The 14,112-nt window shown below is 39.4% G+C and overlaps 1 protein-coding gene across 1 annotated transcript in view; it reads left to right on the top strand.

Annotated features, from left to right (window-relative positions):
- Positions 1–14,112, top strand: part of LOC121375855 (zinc finger protein GLIS3-like) — an 89,008-nt gene that overhangs the window by 895 nt on the left and 74,001 nt on the right. The gene's annotated exons all lie outside the window — the stretch shown is intronic.

Raw genomic sequence — 14,112 nt, 5'->3', positions numbered from 1 at the left:
AAAATGTTATGCTTTAAATCCTATTTTTGACTTGAAATAATCACAGGTGAGACTGAGCTCAGATTTAGAAGATTTATTTCACTATAAACCAACAATTTAAATATTATATTAATTAATTAATAAATAAATAAACAAGTTATTTTGCTAACAAAAAATATCCAAGATATTTAAGTTTCAAATAATCTGTTTTGATTGATTCAGACATACATTGTAGCAGTTGCTTTGAACTAAATGTAGAAGTGAAGAGTGATCTACATTCATAATGATTAAATATTGATCAATATGCATGTTAAGAAGTTAAAACTTTGTTTTCCTTAAGGACACCATTAGAGCACATTAATTTACTAATCATATGCTGGGCTAAAACTACCAACTGTCACGATGGTGTTGTCTAACTCACTGATCTCACGACTTCTATGACTGTCCAGTTGCTAGTCTAAGCACTCTTACAACTCAGTTCTCATTGTATACAACTTCTACGACCAATATTATAGTTGAGATGTTAAAAAAAAAAACGAGAATGGGTCCACCTAAGGGGTTAGATCCATCAACCTCAATACCTCGGTGAGCGCTGTACCGATTTAGCTAAATCCAGCCACTAACAACACTTGGCTAACTTGTATGTATTCATGTGCATGCACCAAAAGCAACTGATAATGACAGGTATGGACTGGCGATTTATTTGTATGATTATATCCTGTTAAAAACAGGATCTTCAGTAGGGTCTCATAATCTGATGGGATTGGCAGGGCTCGAAACTCACCAAAACATATGGTGACCCAAAAAATAATAATGGATATTGGCAAATTAAGGAAATTAATGAACCATGAACCACGAGCAAGATTTTAATGTGGAATAAATATATGAATACAAATATTAATAATGGCTCATATGTTATAGCTCTAAAGAAGATTGCCCAAACAATATTATTTGGGCAAGTAACCATTAGGACATCCTAGGTGGCAGCACCTGACATTTAAATCTTGAATGGCTGATAGACGTGCTATGGATCGAATTTGAACATTTTATTACTATGGTTTTTTTAATAAAAAGGGAGGTTGGTGTGATATCATTTTAAATGGGCTTGTGGGAATGATCACCAACAAATGTTTTAAGTGGCCAAATATAATACTTGTATTATATTTTTTCCAAAAAGATAAAAATGAACCTTAAAATTAAAGCCTTAAAAGCAGATTTTCACAAGTTATGGTCTACTTCTACAGTAGCTAAATGTACATGTAGTTACTGTCGATTAGGACAATCTTAATATGCATTTACCAGTGAACATGACCGCACATACCTAGAGTGTTTGATGTTTCTATATCTGTATTGTCATCTAATGTGTGTGCAGAAAATTGGGGGGGGGGGGGGGGGGGGTCAAGACTGTGGTAAGCAAATATTTTAGTTAGTTTTGGGTTATTATATTATATGCTCCCTCAGAAAATACATTGAAAAAAAAAGGAAAATTCATTTGGAGCAGGAGGGGGGTTTCCACCTGGTCACGTAGGAAGCATATCTGTAACATTAATATGTTCATGTATTTCTCTTATAGCAAGATAGGAGAATATATATATACACAGTAAAACCTGTGTTAAACAGCCACCAAATAAAGGTATGGAAATGTCCTATTAACACAGGTGGCTGCTTAATACTGTTAGCTGCTAAATAAAGGTTTGTCTGTATATTGTACATTGTACTTTGTATGGTGTGTATTCTGCAAAATTAAAAATACATTAAAAAAGTGTTTCCAGAGTTTTAAACTTTCAATCACAAACTTTAAGCTCACTGACATAATGAAACAAAATTGTTCCAGCATGATACAGGCTCATAGGAATGGTATGTTCAGGGATGGGGGAAAAATTTCTAGTGGAGGGGACACAGTCTCTAGTGGTGGGGTGGGTGTGCAGAAAACCATATTTTTATCTTTATTCATAAAGAATAGGACAAAACCCCCCCATATATTTTCATCCTCGAGTGGGTGGGGCACAGACCCCTCCCCCATTCCCCGATTCCTATGGGCCTCTGGTACAGCCGTAACTCTGCTAGTATTACCATACCAGAACATGTTTTGCTATTCACATTGAAAAGTGTTTGTATATGCACGGAAATGCCAATCGAAGTAGCCTGAATCAAGCTGACAAGTTGACGATAACTGGAAGATAATTATCTTTCCATGCCAGGTCATTGGTCTTGTCTCATAACGTCAAGCGGGCTGTTTCCTTGGCGACATCTCCCGCTTGACATAGGGACATGTTCCCAACTTTAAAGGAGCCTAGAGACATCCTGTGAACAAAATCCTTTTATCTAAATACATGTGTACATGGTCGGAAAATTTGGAAGCATGTTTTCAAGTAGGTTTCAAAGTCCTGTATGATAAATTAAAACTGTAAAAGTGTGTTTTATTACACAAAGTTTTAATTTATATTTTCTGTTTATTTATTTTTTAGCAGCAGCTATATGAAAAATATGCAGTATAATATGCTCTATAGGAAACCAAGGCAGGGGGTGGCACACATGCACACACACACACACACACACACACACACATACACACACACACACACACACATAGACACACAAACACACACATATAAAGTAATGTTTTGAATGACACCCACCCCCCCTCCCCAAGCTCACACATGTTTATTAAATTAATGTAGTAATTGTGATACATGTACTTGGTCTCAAAACGACTAGAAGCTCATTGCTACCTTGCACTAAACACTGGCATAGGAAGCTGGCGGTGGGGGCATGTGCACCTCACTTTTCTTGATCCAGTAGCAGCAGCGATGGTTTATATCTATATCTATATCTATATCTATATCTAAATATATATATCTATATATATATATATATTTTGTGTGTGTGTCACCCCCCACTTTTTGACACCTTCCTGCACCACTGCTAAATCATGGACTTCAGGGTTGTAGCAGGGTCTATAATTTTATTTTCCCTAGTCTCCTGTATAACCTAATGTTGCTTTATATAAAAAATATTTTAGTCTCATCGCAGAAGACTAAACCCCCTCCCAACATATACCCCTGGACTCTGCTGTCATGAAGTAAAAGCAATTTTGATTCTGTGACCTGTGGTACTCGTTATATATTTTAAGTGTTTTTCCACTAAGCTTTAGTACATCTTACACCATGGATAACTACATGCTAGTACATGAATAAAAGAATGTCCATTTTGTTATTAGATAGAAAAATATCTTTTTTCCCACTTTCCAGTACAGATTTGCCCACAATAAAGATACACAGAATAACAATGTATTACATTTATTCAAACATGTAGATACATATTTATTATTTATTGGTTCATTTGATCCTTCACCATGTGTATAAAGTATAATGTAAGACTGACAGGTTTTTTGTTCTGATTAACAAAGTCAGTATCTGTTCATGACATTGCATTTTGAGAACAGATCACGGCTACATGCCACAAGTTCAGCCGGTTTTGTAATACAGCAAGCTTGTATACATGCACATTATATCCTTAGCATAATGCCTGCAATACATTTAGTGTTACAGTTACATACCCATTTGCAATACACAGGCCACTTGGAATGATATATGGAGGTAGGGGTGGGGGGTAGGGGTGGGTGGGGGTTTCTGTAGTCAGGGGGCCAATCTAGTTTTTATAGGGTAGGGGGGAAAAAACCCTTAAATTTTTCGTCCTCATGTATGTATGTGTGTGTGTGTGAGTGGGTGGATGGGTAGGGTAGGGTGATTATTGCAAAAACATTTTTAAATAACCTGATGTAGTACCATAACAGTGTTTCTGCCAGAAAGAAATTTTTGGGTATGGTGCTATGGAAAATGCAACCACAGTCAGCAGGGGGTATGGGGTGGGGGCCTCCTCCAGAAAGAAAATGAGTTACTTTAGGGTTATAGTTAAGAAAATCATACAGTAATGATAAGAGTAGTTAATTTTGTCAAACAGTTAACTTTAAAAACAAAATCGGCAAAAATAATTGGGTATGGCGCTATACCCATTTTACCCTCTGGCAGAAACCCTGCTGATAATGCCCATTGTTTTCATGAGCATAGTGTGATCTAGACCTGGGGGAGACGTAGTGTGATCAAGACATGGGGAGACATAGTGTGATCTAGACATGGGGAGACGTAGTGTGATCTAGACATGGGGAGACGTAGTGTGATCTAGACATGGGGAGACGTAGTGTGATCAAGACATGGGGAGACATAGTGTGATCTAGACATGGGGAGACGTAGTGTGATCTAGACATGGGGAGACGTAGTGTGATCTAGACATGGGGAGACGTAGTGTGATCTAGACCTGGGGAGACGTAGTGTGATCTAGACCTGGGGGAGACGTAGTGTGATCTAGACATGGGGAGACGTAGTGTGATCTAGACATGGGGAGACGTAGTGTGATCTAGACATGGGGGAGACGTAGTGTGATCTAGACCTGGGGGAGACGTAGTGTGATCTAGACCTGGGGGAGACGTAGTGTGATCTAGACCTGGGGGAGACGTAGTGTGATCTAGACCTGGGGGAGACGTAGTGTGATCTAGACCTGGGGGAGACGTAGTGTGATCTAGACCTGGGGGAGACGTAGTGTGATCTAGACCTGGGGGAGACGTAGTGTGATCAAGACATGGGGAGACGTAGTGTGATCTAGACATGGGGAGACGTAGTGTGATCTAGACCTGGGGGAGACGTAGTGTGATCTAGACCTGGGGGAGACGTAGTGTGATCTAGACATGGGGAGACGTAGTGTGATCTAGACATGGGGAGACGTAGTGTGATCTAGACATGGGGGAGACGTAGTGTGATCTAGACATGGGGAGACGTAGTGTGATCTAGACATGGGGAGACGTAGTGTGATCTAGACATGGGGAGACGTAGTGTGATCTAGACATGGGGAGACGTAGTGTGATCTAGACATGGGGGAGACGTAGTGTGATCTAGACCTGGGGGAGACATAGTGTGATCTAGACATGGGGGGGGGGAGACATAGTGTGATCAAGACATGGGGGAGACATAGTGTGATCTAGACATGGGGAGACGTAGTGTGATTTAGACATGGGGAGACATAGTGTGATCTAGACATGGGGAGACGTAGTGTGATCTAGACATGGGGAGACGTAGTGTGATCTAGACCTGGGGGAGACATAGTGTGATCTAGACCTGGGGGAGACGTAGTGTGATCTAGACCTGGGGGAGACATAGTGTGATCTAGACCTGGGGGAGACATAGTGTGATCTAGACATGGGGGGGGGGAGACATAGTGTGATCAAGACATGGGGGAGACATAGTGTGATCTAGACATGGGGAGACGTAGTGTGATCTAGACATGGGGAGACATAGTGTGATCTAGACATGGGGAGACGTAGTGTGATCTAGACATGGGGAGACGTAGTGTGATCTAGACCTGGGGGAGACATAGTGTGATCTAGACCTGGGGGAGACGTAGTGTGATCAAGACATGGGGGGGGGGGAGACATAGTGTGATCAAGACATGGGGAGACGTAGTGTGATCTAGACATGGGGAGACGTAGTGTGATCTAGACATGGGGGAGACGTAGTGTGATCTAGACATGGGGAGACGTAGTGTGATCTAGACATGGGGAGACGTAGTGTGATCTAGACATGGGGGAGACGTAGTGTGATCTAGACCTGGGGGGAGACGTAGTGTGATCTAGACCTGGGGGAGACGTAGTGTGATCTAGACCTGGGGGAGACGTAGTGTGATCTAGACCTGGGGGAGACGTAGTGTGATCTAGACATGGGGGAGACGTAGTGTGATCTAGACATGGGGGAGACGTAGTGTGATCTAGACATGGGGGAGACGTAGTGTGATCTAGACCTGGGGGAGACATAGTGTGATCTAGACATGGGGGAGACGTAGTGTGATCAAGACATGGGGGGGGGGAGACATAGTGTGATCAAGACATGGGGAGACGTAGTGTGATCAAGACATGGGGGGGGGGGAGACATAGTGTGATCTAGACATGGGGAGACGTAGTGTGATCAAGACATGAGGGAGACGTAGTGTGATCAAGACATGGGGGGGGGAGACATAGTGTGATCAAGACATGGGGGAGACGTAGTGTGATCAAGACATGGGGGAGACATGTGATTTAGACATGGGGGAGACGTAGTGTGATCTAGACATGGGGGAGACGTAGTGTGATTTAGACATGGGGGAGACGTAGTGTGATCAAGACATGGGGGAGATGTAGTGTGATCAAGACATGGGGGAGACGGTGAATATGATTATGAACCTAGCAGACCTTTTTGTCTACTTTTTCCCTGGACACATATATGTATATGCATGGCCTAATATTGCACCATAAGAACATTGTTTTAACCTCAGTGGGGAGGGGACATGTGTCCGAATCACCCCCAACCCTCCCCAGACTACATCCCAGTGTCTGAATCACCCACAACCCTCCCCAGACTACACACCTGTGTCTGAATCACCCACAACCCTCCCCAGACTACATACCTGTGTCTGAAACGCCCTCAACCCTCCCCAGACTACATCCCTGTGTCTGAATCACCCCCAACCATCCCCAGACTACATCCCAGTGTCTGAATCACCCCCAACCCTCTCCAGACTACATCCCAGTGTCTGAATCACCCCCAACCCTCCCCTGTGTCTGTGTCCCAGTGTCTGAATCACCCCCAACCCTCCCCAGACTACATCCCTGTGTCTGAATCGCCCCCAACCCTCCCCAGACTACATCCCTGTGTCTGAATCGCCCCCAACCCTCCCCAGACTACATCCCTGTGTCTGAATCACCCCCAACCCTGACTACATCCCTGTGTCTGAATCACCCCCAACCCTCTCCAGACTACATCCCAGTGTCTGAATCGCCCCGACCCTCCCCAGACTACATCCCTGTGTCTGAATCACCCCCAACCATCCCCAGACTACATCCCTGTGTCTGAATCGCCCCCAACCCTCTCCAGACTACATCCCAGTGTCTGAATCGCCCCCAACCCTCTCCAGACTACATCCCTGTGTCTGAATCGCCCCCAACCCTCCCCAGACTACATCCCTGTGTCGGAATCACCCCCAACCATCCCCAGACTACATCCCTGTGTCTGAATCACCCCCAACCCTCTCCAGACTACATCCCAGTGTCTGAATCACCCCCAACCCTCCCCAGACTACATACTTGTGTCCGAATCACCCCCAACCCTCCCCAGACTACATCCTTGTGTCCGAATCACCCCCAAACCCATGAACAATGAATAATAATGTGTAAGTAACAAAACATTTATTTTTAATTATTGTTAACTGCTTATTTTTATTGGACTTTTAACACATTTTGTTTAGAAGTTAGAACCAAGTATAACCGACCTATCACTTCATATGCATGACCGCGCTTGATGTGATTGTTACATTTCCTGTCATCACTAATTAATAAAATGATGGGGTTTTTGTTTGTTTGCCTATTTCAAGTCAAATAAGATACAAGGAAAAAATAGCATGTAAAAATCGTGATACACAAAACTGTACCACGGTTCATATCTAGCTGATCAATTATCGCGATATACTGGTTTACCGGTTTATCATTGCAGCACTAACCAATACTAAGTAAATGACCCCAAAAATACCGATACTGATACTGAACCTCAAATTTCAATACCGCCCAGCTCTACTACATGTAAAACTTTGTGAAACACTGGTTGGAATTATAAGTAAGTCATTTCCAAATGGGTCGTTGAAAGCAACTTACAGTACAGTACACCTCAGTCAGTTTTTTTCATAACCACAAACCCACCAATATGTCCTACTCATAATCCTGGACAATTAATTGTACGGCATTCTTGTGTATTTCAACAGAGCTTGACGTCATCCTTGAACACTTATTATATTATTATTGAGCATACAGGAATATCTGCGTTGAGAATGTTTTTAATTGTTTGCTATTGTGCCGGCCATATTCAAGTCAGATTTGTAATAGGTGTACCTACGTATACATTTGTTTGATTAAGCTCGCCAAGGACCCAGTCAAACATAAAAAGCATGGAAAGAGTTTGGCACGAGTGTTTGGAGTACCGTGTACACTGTCCACAACAAGTTCCTTAAAAAGACAACTCATCTCAGGTGTTCATAGTTAATGCTTGTTATTTATTTAATTTTTTCGGTTGGGTACAAGTCTGTCAATATTTGTTGTTCTTCAGGGTTATATAAATGTGTTATATCTGTTAATTTAAGAAGGTTTGATGTTTGTTTTATAGTAGTGTTTATTTCCTTGATTGATTTTTGGTGATAGAAGAGGAATATTTGGTTAACGACTGTAATAATGTTGTGGCTTAGTGGTTAGAGTGCATGCCTGAAATGCTGATATATATATAGGTCATAGGATTGATTACAGTTTTACTCAGGTTTTTAAAATGTTTTTGTTTTTTAATTAATTATTTTTTTTTTTATATATTTTTTTTAATTTAATTTAATTTAATTTTATTTTATTTTATTTTATGTATTTTATTTTATTTATTTTATTTATTTATTTATATTTATTTATATTTATTTATTAAATTATTAATTAATTAATTAATTAATTTTATTTATCAGTATTAATTAAATCTAACTTAAAACTATAAATATATGTCTGTATTAAAAAATTAATGTTTGGGCACAACTTGGGAAATGTCACACCACTCTAGTTTTAGAAAGCTGTTGAAAAAGCCTAATTCTAAGACACTTTTAAACAGCATGCATGTCTTATTTTCTCTTCATATTACTAAACAGACAGCATATTTTGGCTCTTCAAGAAAATTGCATGGAGAGGCAACCATATTATGTATTTAAAAGTTTTAACCTACTGAGGAAACTGTTTTAATTATGTAATTCTCTAAATGAGATGGTCTTATGGAATATAGTATGAAATATTAAAGGAATCTGGTGTTTGACAAATGCTTTTTACCAGGTTTGAAAAAAACCCTGTCTACCAGTTATATGGATTGATTATGTTTTCTCTATTAAGCATTTGAAAGCCATCATGGCTTTGTCATTCTAGTTAATTCTTTAATGGTCAAATTCCATTCATGTTTATAAATAAATACCCCACCCCCAGTTACATGTTTTCATGTTTCTTCTCGATTGCGGTCTGACCCTGCAAGTCAAGTTTATTATCTTAATTACCAATCTGTTAATGTTTGTTTAAATTGCCATTAATTAACCTCTCTTTCAATGTTTTAATACAGATGGACCTAGTTTCATTCTTTAGAGGTACATGTAGAAGGAAGGAAATGTTTTATTTAACGATGCACTCAACACATTTTATTTATGGTTATATGGCGTCAGACATATGGTTAAGGACCACACACAGATATTGAGAGAGGAAACTCGCTGTCGCCACTTCATGGGCAACTCTTTTTTTGATTAGCAGCAATGGATCTTTTATATGCACCATCCTACAGACAGGATAGTACATACCACAACCTTTGTTACACCAGTTGTGGAGCACTGACATCTTTAGAGGTAGAGTGCTTGCCAGAAGACTGCATGTGTGCGGGGGGGGGGGGGGGGGGCTCGAAACTCTGCTGCACCATGCACATTTTCTTCCTTTTTTCTCTCAATGCATTTTGGTAGGAGCATGCATAACCTGACCCTCCTAAAAAACACAGTCTGGACCCCCTACACAATTTCCTACACACACACCTTTGAAGTGCAGTAGGTCATAGGGTTGATCCTCATCAGTGGACTAAAATGTTCACCCGTCAGTGTTTCTTCCAGAAAGAAACTTTTGGGTATGGCGCTATGGAATTGAATGCAACCACAGTCAACTCCCTGGTATGGGGGACTCTCCCAGAAAGAAAATGGGTTAGGTTTAGGGTTATGGTTAGGGTTAAGAAAATCGTAGTTATGATAAGAGTAATTAATTTTGTCAAAAGGTTAACTAAAAAAACTAAATTTGCAAAGCAGTTTGGGTATGGTGCCCTACCCGTTTTACCCTCTGGCAGAAACCCAGCTGCCCCTATGCCAGTTCCCCCATGAATAAAAAAAACCATGGTATGTGTATGTTCTGTCCTGTCTGTGGGAATTCGTGGGCACACTGCCCTGAACAAACCGAGAACTATAGTGCTTCCCACATGGAACGCCATTCTTCATACTATGGAATTTCAATTTTATTTTTCAGCTGATTGTTTTCTAAATTGCACACAAAAATAGTAAAAAAAAAAAAAATTATTTACAAAACATATTTACTGTTTCTTCTTACATCAAATCAAACTGAAATTATTAAAAAAAACATTTTGTAGGAGGATGGGATGTTCTGAAATGCATTTTACAGTATTAATGCAAAAAACATTCATCATTATACAAATGCTGACAAATACAACACTTTGTAATGCATTGTTTCACAATGTCTAACATTTGTATACATGCTGAATGTATAAACACTGCAGTCATGTACCAAATAGTTGGATCAAGTGAAATCATTACTGAAATCAGTGTTCGAGATTAAAATTTTTGGCCAGTATCCCAGTTGGATACTAACATTTCAAAATCTGGTATCCCACCTGAGAATTTAGTATTATATGGCATCCCAGTGGGATACTGGGTTCTTGAAGTCTGGTATCCAAAATTAAATTCTGGTATCCCCGGGATATCGGATACCGTTAATCTCGAACACTGACTGAAATGAACAACTGTATTTTTTACTGTTACAATTGCAAATATCATGAATGTAAACAAACAATCTAATTACTGTGTAGAACTTTGTATTAAAAATCTTCAGCTGAGCAGTTACTGTGGTCTATTAAGGATTGTCTGTTTACATGAATGTAAAAGAAATAACAGGCAATCCTTAAAGGGACATTCCTTAGTTTGCTGCATTATAAGATGTTTCTGACTAATAAAATATTTCTACGATTAAACTTACATGTTAAATATATTTTCTTGTTTAGAATATCAATGTCTGTATATTCAATGTGTTTCTGGTCATCTTAATATTTGTAAGAAGCCCAAACTGGATTTGGTCTTCAAATATTTTTTAGGAAATAAAATGAAAATTAACCTAGTAAAAATATTAGAATGATCAAAAACTAATATTCTAAACAAGAAAATATATTTAATATGTAAATTTAATCGTAGAACTATTTTATTAATCGATAACATTTTAAAACTTTGCAGCAAACTCAGGAATGTCCCTTTAAATGAATTCATTATCGAGGTATGAAAAAAGGAAAATCATCTGCAAACTGTGAATCTGCAAAGCCATTCAAACATACTTAATGAGAACAGGGGTGTAGCCAGAACATATTTTGCATTACGCATGCAGAAGGCATGCCCGAGCGGGGAGATTCGGGGGGTCTCCCCCCGTTAATATATTGAAACTCAGGAAGCCTGTAGATACATTCTGAGCCTTTTCTGAGGCATTTTTTTCTATCTTTTTTCGAGTCAATTTTAAGAGGATGTTTTATAAACCAATTACTGACAGTCTCGACCTATTCCTGGATTTTTTTTTGCATTACGCACGTGTACTGTGTAATGAGTGCTACGCCTTTGAATAATAACGCTAAAATTTCATATTTTATTTTGAATTTTTTTTTTGGTTCATAAACAACAACACCCAATAAGACCAAGTACCAATAAAAAGTGACATCATCAGATATGACAGTCCTTGACATTATATTTTTGTTCATCAAGGAATTAACGAATTCACGTTGCTGCAACTGGACTAAGAGGATGACTATATATTGTAATGACCGGCCTCGGTGGCGTCGTGGCAGGCCATCGGTCTACAGGCTGGTAGGTACTGGGTTCGGATCCCAGACAAGGCATGGGATTTTTAATTCAGATACCGACTCCAAACCCTGAGTGAGTGCTCCGCAAGGCTCAATGGGTAGGTGTAAACCACTTGCACCGACCAGTGATCCATAACTGGTTCAACAAAGGCCATGGTTTGTGCTATCCTGCCTGTGGGAAGCGCAAATAAAAGATCCCTTGCTACCTGTCATAAAAGAGTAGCCTATGTGGCGACAGTGGGTTTCCTCTCCAAATCTGTGTGGTCCTTAACCATATGTCTGACGCCATATAACCGTAAATAAAATGTGTTGAGTGCGTTGTTAAATAAAACATTTCTTTCTTTCTTTCCAAACCCTGAGTGAGTGTTCCGCAAGGCTCAATGAGTAGGTGTAAACCACTTGTACCGACCAGTGATCCATAACTGGTTCAACAAAGGCCATGGTTTGTGCTATTCTGCCTGTGTGGTGACAGCGGGTTTCCTCTAAAAAACAGTGTCAGAATGACCATATGTTTGATGTCCAATAGCCGATGATAAGATAAAAAAATCAATGTGCTCTAGTGGCATCGTTAAGTAAAACAAATTTTACTTTTTTTTAATATTGTAATGAATGTAACAGAAATTTAATTATACTGCCTTGGCAGGACATTCTAGAGGGGTTCAGGGCATGATTCCATGGAAACGTTGAAAACTTGATCTTTTAAAATGCAGTTATACTGGCACCCCCTTTTCCCGTCCTCCCGCAGACGCCCATACGTCATTTTCCTCTGTCTATAATACTTCAAAATACTTCAACAGCTAAGCCTTATTTCTCTACCAGGGTGGCATTTAGCTTTGTCGGTTGAATGCTCGCCTGAGGTGCTTGCGTCGCAGGATCAAATCACCTCAGTGCATCCATTCAACTGATTGGATTTTTTCTCGTTCTAACTAGTGCACCACAACTGGGCAAAGGCCGTGGGCATGTGCTTTCCTGTCTGTGGGAAAGTGCATATAAAAGATCCCTTGCTGCATTAAGAAAAATGTAGCGGGTTTCCTCTGATGACTGCGAGTCAAAATTACCAAATGTTTGACATCCAATCGCCGATGATAAATTAATCAATGTGCTCCATTGGTGTCATTAAAGAAAACAAAGTTTTTTTATTTCTCTACCATTGAGATCATGTAAATATAATTTAGGACGCTATCCATTAATACTAAATTAACACTTAATGTATTCATTTATACCATTTATATAGGACGTGATATATATGTCTGTATTGTACAGGTACACATAGGCTTCCATTTAATATTTTACCTTTTGTACTGTAACTTATTGATGATTTATGTAAAAAACAACAAAAAACATGGAATATGGCAAGCAAAGATCCTTATTTATATACCAGCACTAAAAGGTTGTTTTGCGAGTTCAGGAGATAATGATCGCTTTACTTTTCGTTTTTTATGGTCTTGAATTTATGAGAAGGAATTAAAGTGAACAGGCACTGAAGGGAGTGATCATTGGGTATTGTAACACAATTTGTCAGTCGCTTTGACGTCAGAGCATTGTGTTCCGGCATCGACGTTTCCAGGACCAGGATTGAGCGGCTTAGAATGTGTCAGAATATTGTACGTTGACCACTGAATGAAGCGGCCACTCGGATGTCTTGTTATTAATACACCCGATCATATCTTCTAGTCCTGTCTAGTCACCTTGTACACAGCCCAGGTATTCTAAACACATTTTGATTGGGAGTTCAGATGTAGGGTATCACACTGACACTTCACTTTAATCATATATGAATATGTATATATAGCTGTATAAAATTAATGTACTTTAGGATTTAAGCTTTTTATTTCATAAATTGCAACTGGCGAAATGTGAATTGAAGTTGATTTGGCAATCATATTTTAAAGTTGCCTTGACAGTATAAAACAAAAACAACAACACACACATATCACTGAAAAACTCTACGGATCCCTGTTGGTGGGCCAATTGGGCTATTTGTCGTTCCAGCCAGTGCACTATGACTGGTATATTAAAGACCATGGTATGTCCTATCCTGTCTGTGGCATGGTGCATATAAAAGATCCCTTGCTACTTTGGGAAAATGTAGACTGTTTGACATCCAATAGCCAATGATTAATAAATCAATGTCCTCTAGTGGTGTCGTTAAACAAAACAAACTTTCTTTCCAATGCCAATTACAATATCAGTGTTAGCCACCAGCAGCAAATGTAACAGATCAATATTCGTAGATGTTATTATGACAGTGACCATTGTTTCTAAGGTACACATGTACTTTTTTAGTCCCACTAAAAAGCACCAGGATGAAAATTTTACAAAATTTTAAATTAAATATTATGTACTAAGAAGTTGTAAGTATGTGTTAATTACAGGTTTTTTT

The sequence above is a fragment of the Gigantopelta aegis genome, chromosome 6, assembly GCF_016097555.1.
Source record: "Gigantopelta aegis isolate Gae_Host chromosome 6, Gae_host_genome, whole genome shotgun sequence".
NCBI lineage: Eukaryota > Metazoa > Mollusca > Gastropoda > Neomphalida > Peltospiridae > Gigantopelta > Gigantopelta aegis.
The sequence above is the reverse complement of the archived record's forward strand: the minus strand, read 5'-3'. Positions and strand labels throughout refer to the sequence as shown.